Below are 6,870 nucleotides of genomic sequence, written 5' to 3'. Positions count from 1 at the left end.
TTGATCGTGTATCGGAGGGTTCGAGTCAAGCAAGAATGAGGAAACTTTGACCTTGATTGAATGTGCTACACCTGACGAAAAGAGTTGGTCATTCGGGAGCGTACTTATGTGATGTGATGAACTAGCCTTTGTCGACTTCGAAAGGTGATCCATATATCATAGGCCAGGCAATGGATGCTACTTAGTCTCCTATTTCAACTTCTTCGTCAGAGGGAAGAGATGCCAGGAAGCTCTGTTACTTCTCGCAGGGTGGCGTGCCTCCATCTAAGACTCTACCATGCCAGTTGGATGTATGCGGCCTCTTCAATTTATCTTTGAAGTTTTTTTCTATCCCCGCTTCCCTACTGAGTTCCTCCGTCTCTCTTGCATGGTGCCCCTCTGTCCCTCCTTTTATGAGAGGTGATCCACCAATCCTTTTTCAACCTAAAGGTTGATTTCAAAGCCAGGATGGACGAAGTTTGGTCAAAATATAGTCGTTGAAGCCTTTCTGCAACATCTTCCTGTCTATGGATTCTTTCTACGCTACAAGTCCGCTGTTAATCTTGCTTTCGACCGGAACACCCTCTTATTAGGTATCTTCCTTGACCCGAAAAGCTCGGATGGAAGGTCTCTTTCTTCTCCGTGTTTTCGCCCATTCGAGTGTGATTTGACAATGGCATCATAGGCACAAACCGAGGCCCTTGGTCCGATCTGCGTCTGCTCGAATGATCGGGTTTCAACGGCTTCCCTAGTCGTGTCGATCTTTCTAGCGTTCACTATGTCTTGAATGATTCTTTTGCTATTTCCTCTCTCTCCTCTTGGTCTACCCGAAAAGAGTTCCCTGTAAGAGGGACGATCGAACAAGATGCGGTTTCATCGGACGGGATCAAAGATGTCGAAATTCGCCGATCATAGGTCAGTTGGTGAAGCAAGGGTTGGTCGAGCTTACTTTCATTTCCTATTTTAAAAAGGAAGATTCTACTGATATAGACTCTTATCCCCACTATCGTCAAACTGACACTTTATCATATCGATTCCTTGAGTGGAGCTCTTTGTCTCCAGGTCAGCCAATCTCCTTTAAGTTCAGCCCTTTTCCTCTTTTCTTTGGATTATCTTCATTTGCTTAAGGATCTGTCAACTCAAACTCCCCTTTGACACATGAATCAACCCTAACCTCCGAAGAGGGATGCCTGCCCCAATAACGATAGATCCCTAAGGAAGAAAGTGAACCAATCTCTCACATTTCATGACCTGAGGAAGAGCTTCAGTCAACACTTCTCTGAGACAGGAGCATAAAAGAAGATGACTAAAGATAATAACATAAAATAAATAATAAAGAGTAAGGTGCACGCATAGTGGCAAATAGGCGGTCATTCTATCTAGATCTCAAGCCTCATCAAGATTCTCATTCCATTACTAAAATATAAATCAATCAAAGTAAAGTGGAAAAAGACAAAGACCAATCCTAGATCTACAGTTAGAGAAGATAAAAAGGTGGGCTTTACCTCCGATGAAGCTCAACCCTAAGAACCCGCTAGGCTCTATCTCGAGTTTTTGAAAAAAAGAGTGTTTCCTCACGCGGTGACTCGGAGACCACCGTCTCGAAAAAAAGATGAGTCAAGCTCCGGGGAAAGAAAGACAAAGACTCAACAAAGGCGTTCTCCTCCTTTTTGTAGGTTACTATTCACATAGTCTTTTCCTTTCCGGATAGGCGGTCCTCCCGGTATTGACTGGTGGGCTTTGAAACGTGTTCTTATACTAGAAAACTAAACCAACCCTTTACTAGTCCGAGGAAAAGAAAGGATTATTCTCCCGACGGATATGTCGATTTGCCTTCCTAGTAGATTAAGCGGATTCTTACATCCGTGAATGGGTCGGGATATCAATAAAGGGTCGACACTGAGCAGCAGACATGACTAAGGGCTCCGCACTCGCACTACGAACTTACTCAAGAACAACAAAAAAAAGACAAAAAGAAGAAATAAATGGAAAAGAAGCACACCTATGGGAGTCTCGATCAAGAATTTGATCTCCCTATTATATATATATATATATATAGTGATTATAAATTCTTATATCATTACAGACAGTGGCTATCTTCCTAAAAGTGAGAGAGAGGATAGAAAAACTCTCGCCCAAATTTCATGAAAAACCGGTCTCCGGTGGTTAAGAACCTTTCTTCACTCTTGAAGCCTTCCACCACCCATCGGATTTTCTTCTTCGTAAGGGAGGAATATGTGTGTGTTGTATATAAATATTGGACTTTAGATTTCCCATTGTAATTATTACTAGGTTTTTTTATAATCCAATGTTCGATGAGATTACTTTCTTAGTGACCTGAAAAAAACTTGAATCGAGCTTGAAGGAGACGAGGCTCTCGCTAAGCCTCGAGGGCGGATCCCATCGGAGAGGAGAGTTTTGACCGCAGGAGAGGCGGGTCCGGATTTCTATAAGAGGGAGTCTTCGGAACGCCACACTTTATGAGCTTTCCCGCTGTCTTTTCCGACACTGCCCTTTACCCGAGCACTCGCCTAGCGATCGGTCAAGTAAGTATAGGGTTTCCTCTAGTGTTTACGAAGTAGTATATCAAGGACTTATGAAAACTGACAACAACTAGGCAACCATAGGAATTCTCGTAGTTAAGGGAGGACCTTTCGTGGGGGTCATCGAAGAATTGGGTTCGATTTTCGTTATACGTGATGTGGCGAAAAAGTCTGATTCAACAAGATATGCCATGCCTGCATTAAGATTTAAAACGTGTCGTCTACTTCCAGGAAATGTTTGGAACAGAGAACTTTCTCTAATACAATGCCGCATTCTCCGAAGATTGAGGAACAAGAGGAGATCTATTAAAAGAAATCTTTCTCTAAGAGAAAATCTAAACAGTAACATTAAATCACAAACTACACAAAAGTTGCCCCTTTATTATGGGGATTTACCCATAAGGGAGATGCACAGAGGAAGAGAACGAACTTCATATATCCCTTTCTATTTAATCAAGAAACAAGATCGGACGTGATTCCGGTTCGTCTCCACTTTCGTGACACTCTTACTCAAGCAGGGCAGCCGATAAGTCATCGAAGGGTTTGTGTGAATAATGGACTAGTAAGCATTACTCATTTGAAAGTTTCCCATGGTGATCTAATATCATTTCAAGAAAGTGAGGCGAGAACCCGCGGTGAAGAAATAAGGAGATCTTTCTATATTGACATATCAGCTTGAAAAAAATCATTGGAAAAATTCTCGGGCGGTCAGAAATGTGGAGAAGAACCAAAAACAGAATGGTTCCGCCTACTCAAAAACTCGAGAGGGGTGCCGCCTACTACTCAAATCCCGGTTTTTGCAAGAGTTGCGTTCTTCTATGCAAGAAGAAGACTTAGAAAGAACAAAGAAGTTTGGATCCGAAAAAGTATGCTTAGGCATTCCTTCGCTGAGCACAAGAGAATAAAGAGGAATTTGTTTCATTTTAAATACTTCTTATTATCGAAGAGAAGGAAGGAGAAAAACCGAAATCTTCCTACTCGAACAATAAGTCCTTTTGTTTACAAGTCTTATTTATATAGTAATTCGACCTATTGCTCCGGATCCCCGTTTACTAGGAAGATAAGAATCAAAAGGATCGAACTACCTACTCATTATTCGGAGGTGAATCATAGAACACAAAAAGCTATGGTATCTTATGGGCCTAACATAGGTCATATCCCTCACGACATAAGATTGAAAGATCCAAACCTTCCTTTTCGGAGCAAAAACGGACGTGGCCCAAAAACATATAAGAAAAAATAAAGAAAGATCGGCTTGCTCATAGGGACATATCTATCCGGATAGAGGATAGTCTAGATCGATTCATAGATAGATCTCTCTCTATATAGATAGGTATCCCCTTGGATAGAGATAAAGATAGGGATCCCATTTATATAACGGAAAAAGTTCACTTTTTTACTACTACTTTATACTTATACTTTATTTTATTTACATTTGAAAATTCATTTTTTCCTTCATTCCGATTGATTGCCTTTTTCTTTTTTTACTACTACTATTTCTTATACTACCAAAGCAAGGAAACATCGTTTTTTTCCATTTATACTTACTTAATTGAATTGGTCGGAGCGTGAGACGAGCGAGCAGAGCCCAGGAAAGACGGAAGCCCGTCATAGAGCAATCGACTAGAAGTAGAAGACTTCGGCCCCGAGAGAAGGCAGTCTCTCTCGGGAAACATGGAAAATCTTTCTTTTCACACGAGCAACATAGGGGAATAAACTCGAAGATCAAAGATTTAATGAGGAAGTTCTTATTTGTTATTTACTACCTTTGGGAAGAGTTTTCTACTTCTACTTTTAAATTGCATTTTTTTGTAAAGTTCTTGACAAGTCCCAAGTAGAGGAGATTCATAGGTATTACTGAATTCCGCCTTTTAGTTCTCTTCGACGTATCGATCATGGATTCCTAAATCACATAAGCCAAGGGGGATGCGACCCATTACACAACCCCTTGTCTGCTGCCACTACCGACCTCTCTTACATACACGATCGGGGTACTCTCGTATTATCTCTCCCTTTCATAGAAAGGCTATCTATGTAAGGTATGACCGATCAGACATGCTTGTCCATATTTACTTGTCCTTATTCTCATTATTAAAAAAAAAAATCTTATTTATTGGCGAAGAAGGTCAATGCAAGTATGTTAAAGTCTATAATCTCACCGTCGGACAATATGGATAGAGTTCATGCGTTTGTAGCCAAGGTTGAGCCATTTCTGGCTTGCCTATTCAAATGTTACATCCCTAGTATCACCACTATTCTAGGGGATGATGTGGGAACCAACGTGGAAGGCGCTGCCTACTCACCCTCTCACTAACAAACTGATAGCAGTGAGGGAAACCCCAAACGAGGTTTGCATGTACATCCATTTTTTTGTCCATGCATACCTTATCGATCCTACTCAATCTTTTTACACCCGATGTATCGTACTCTAAAGACCATAAGAAAAATATCTGTTAAATCTTTCCGAAGTGAGAGAAGGAGGGAAAGGCGCTAGGCGCTACAACTAACACTGACCTGCTGAAAAACGCAAGATTAGCGCTAAGAAGCAACCCTAGTTTAAGTACTATACTAGCGTCCTACCCCAACGTTGTTGTACTTTACTTGACTTTACCCCGCTTGCTACTCACCTCAGCCAGACGTGGCTTATTACGTGGTCGGCATTCCTACATGGTCCGACTTCTTGCCCTTCCACTGGAGAGGAGATGAGGGGTCACCTTTCCTTTGGAAACTATCGTGATGTGTAGGTTTATGGATGGATTCCGTGGTAGTCTCTGCCTCTTCCAACTCAATCAATATCAACAAGATGTCGGTTTGTTCCAGTTTGGTTGACTTTCTCAGAAAAGAGAGTAGATTGAGGGGCTTCATTGATTAGTAAACCTACGATGCTGGTAAGGTCGGGACCGTGGTCGTCCGTCTCCGGTTTGTCGGCCGATAAGATCACTGAAATTGATTAGCCAGCTGGGTTGGTTTGACTATTCCTTTCTATTGAAAAGGACTCAGCTGTCTGCGCGAGTCACCTTCCTTCTTCTAGGCTCCGAGTCACCTTCTTCTAAGCTCTGCTGGACGACAAGGCATTCTCGTTCTATAGGGCGGCCGTACTTGTGATGGTTCTCTAGGAATAAACCCACTTAGGTCTACGTTGCCATAATATTATTGTTCTATCGAAGCGGGCGGGCTGCTTTTTAGAAGTTCGGCCCTTTTTCTTTTTGACTAAAAAAGGGGGGAGGGATTGACCTTTCTAACGCATATTCGTCAGTACCGGCATGGCCCCACTGATTTGTTTTCAATCGGAGCATCAAAGCAGCGCAACCCGGTTCTACTTGACTAAAGCTCCGTGCTCGTCCAAGGAGGGAGTTTGCTTTTACCCAACTCCCTTTTTGATAACAAGGCGAAAAGCCCCGACCCGACATTCATGAGTTTCGAATAAAGAATGAAGAGTGCCCTGCCCCTCTTTTTTCTTCCCTAAAACCTTGGATTTTTAAGTTGGTAAAGACCCACCCCTTGTTTAAGTCAGAATGAGTCCCCGGGACCCCGGGACATTGGCTTCCGCCAACAGTGAACTATTTAGGATCGCATCCTGGGACTGATTCATCTTCTGGGAGATCAGACGGAGCTTGATTAGACGGAGCTCAGACGGATTCAGCTTCCGCTTCTGGGAGATCAGACGGAGCTCGATTAGTTTCCGCTAGATGAGGAATAAGGAACATAACCAATACGGGGAACAAGGGAATACCGGACCATATCTGCTTTTGTGCCATGACAATCTCACTCGAATTACAGGGACCTACACATATTAGTACAATATACCGGGGTCCCCGGCCAGAACCACACGTGCAAGTTTCCCTGCATGTGGCTCGTTTGTGCTTTTTTCCGAGGCGCTGCCTCTGACTCCGCATGGGAGAAGGGGGCTGAACTGTAAACTTTCGTGTTCATAGTATTGCATTATCTGAGGGAGTAGGGTGAGTTAGCAGCACCTACCAAGCTAAGCTTTCATCAAAAAGGCTAGACTGCTTCCTTTTCGGCACCCGCCCTTTATTTAGATGTTGGGGCAAGGCAAGCCCAAGGAAAGTATAGGTTGGCTCCCAGCTCCATCTCGGCTGGCATCCTGCTCTCAAGAGGGTGTGGTCCTTGAGCAAACTACTCATGTGCTGTGTTGTCCCAACCCAAGGGCATTTGGTGAGGAGCTAGGGTCCGGTGGTTGACAAAAACACCGATCGGAGTGAGCTGGACTAGAGTGCTTTCATCAAATGATGCATGTGGTCTGAGCCATTCCCATCCCAAGTGGTGGCCCGATTCGGCCTGGCCTAGTCGCGAAGAGAATATGCGCACCGAGAATAGATATCTAAGT

General features: G+C 43.2%; 1 pseudogene; it reads left to right on the top strand.

Moving 5' to 3' along the window:
- Positions 1 to 2,678: 2,678 nt before the first annotated feature.
- Positions 2,679 to 3,765, top strand: LOC120254867 (annotated as a pseudogene).
- The last annotated feature ends 3,105 nt before the right edge of the window (positions 3,766 to 6,870 follow it).

Source organism: Dioscorea cayenensis, unplaced genomic scaffold, assembly GCF_009730915.1.
Source record: "Dioscorea cayenensis subsp. rotundata cultivar TDr96_F1 unplaced genomic scaffold, TDr96_F1_v2_PseudoChromosome.rev07_lg8_w22 25.fasta BLBR01000679.1, whole genome shotgun sequence".
Lineage (NCBI taxonomy): Eukaryota > Viridiplantae > Streptophyta > Magnoliopsida > Dioscoreales > Dioscoreaceae > Dioscorea > Dioscorea cayenensis.
The sequence above is the reverse complement of the archived record's forward strand: the minus strand, read 5'-3'. Positions and strand labels throughout refer to the sequence as shown.